This window comes from Eucalyptus grandis, chromosome 8 (genome assembly GCF_016545825.1).
Source record: "Eucalyptus grandis isolate ANBG69807.140 chromosome 8, ASM1654582v1, whole genome shotgun sequence".
NCBI classification, from domain to species: Eukaryota; Viridiplantae; Streptophyta; class Magnoliopsida; order Myrtales; family Myrtaceae; genus Eucalyptus; species Eucalyptus grandis.
The window spans coordinates 58,476,319-58,477,957 of record NC_052619.1 but is presented as its reverse complement, the minus strand read 5'-3'; the positions used below and the strand labels follow the sequence as shown (position 1 = coordinate 58,477,957).

The following is a 1,639-nucleotide window of genomic DNA, read 5'->3' as shown; positions in this document are numbered from 1 at the left end:
GTCATCATTGTAATTGACGCCCTGTCCATCCTCCGAGGGAGGCTCGCGCCTATACATACTAGCAAAAAAAAAATTACACAGATTAGCATATCATTGATTATGTTTGAAGACATGAATCATTCTAGAAGATGAGACTGTAAAATGAAAATTATTTGAAGGATAAAAACGTGCTTGAAAATCGTAACTAAAGAGAAAATCTTTGAAAAAAAAATGGTATTTTAGTGAACGTGCTTTAGATGGAAATAAGATAAGCATACATTGACACTATTATAAGTCATTGAGAAAAATGTTTGAAAAGTCAACCTATTATATTTTGGTTAATTTAGTCCTAATTTTTTTAATTTTATCAATTGACTCCTAAACTCTTCTTATGTTTTGCCAAATGAGTCATTTCGGTTAATTTTAGCCGAAAATCACTGACGTAAATGTGGGCTATCCTACATGGTATGGTCAGCATTAACGTTGACAATTTTATAATTTTTTAAAAATTTCCATTTTTTTATTTTCTTTCATTGTTTCTTTTTCTCTTTTTTTCTTCCAACCCCCATGAGGGTAGGCCAACCCTCATCGGTCAAGGGCAAGGGAAGTGACCCTTGCCCAATGGCTAACGAGGGTTGGCGGGACCCTCGCCGAACTTGGTTGAAAAAAAAGAGGGAAAAGAAAGAAGATAAATAATAATAAAATTATAAAAAATGTTCACTTCAGTGCTAGTCATCCTATGTGGCACTACCGGTGTCCGTTTCATCGATTTCCAGTTAAAATTGACCATATGGTTTCATTTGGCAAAACGTGTAAAGATTTATGATTCAATTAGCAAAATTGAAAGGTTTAAAACTCAATTGACTAAAGTACAATAGGTTTAAGACTTTTTTTATGATTGTTCCATAAGTTATAATTATCTCAACTCTTCCAAATTTCCAATTTTCCATTAAAACTAGGGGTGAGCATCAAGGGTAGAACCTAGAACCTAAGAACCAAACCGATGTGGACTTGTTTGGATGATATGGCTCAGAAATTTCTTGGTAAGTTCTTTCCACCTGCAAAGTCTCTGCGAAGATGCGTAACGATATTACTAATTTTATGCAGATGGATAATGAATCACTATATAAAGCATGGGAAAGATTCAAAGAATTTCTTAGGAGATGCCCACATCACGGACTACCCGTATGGATGCAGGTACAAACTTTTATAATGGCTCTAGTGCAAATCTTCGTTCTATGATTGATGCAGCTGCAGGGGGACTTTAAATAATAAAACACCAGAAGAAGCCTACAATTTATTAGAAGAGATGGCGTCCAATAGTTATCAAAGGGCCTACCGAGAGATTACCAATGCGAAAAGTTAGCGGAGTTCATGAAGTTGATGCTTTTGCTGCAATTGCACAATTTGAAACACTCAACAAAAAGCTTGATAATATGAGTGTTTCAGCCATGAAAATTCACAATTTGACATGTGATTTTTGTGGTGGAGGACATGTTAGCACTGAGTGTCAGGTAGGTAATACTTTCAAACAACATAGTGAAAATTCTAACTTTGTTGGGAATTTTAACAGGTCACAGAATAATCCCTACTCCAACACATACAATCCGGGATGGCGCAATCATCCAAATTTTTTTTCATCAAGTCAATTCCTTGGTAT

The 1,639-nt window shown here is 35.2% G+C and overlaps 1 non-coding gene across 1 annotated transcript; it reads right to left on the bottom strand.

Moving 5' to 3' along the window:
* Positions 1 to 1,054: 1,054 nt before the first annotated feature.
* On the bottom strand, positions 1,055 to 1,160 carry LOC120287942. The gene has a single exon (XR_005546196.1). It is a non-coding gene; the product is annotated as a small nucleolar RNA R71 (small nucleolar RNA).
* Between the last annotated feature and the right edge of the window lie 479 nt (positions 1,161 to 1,639).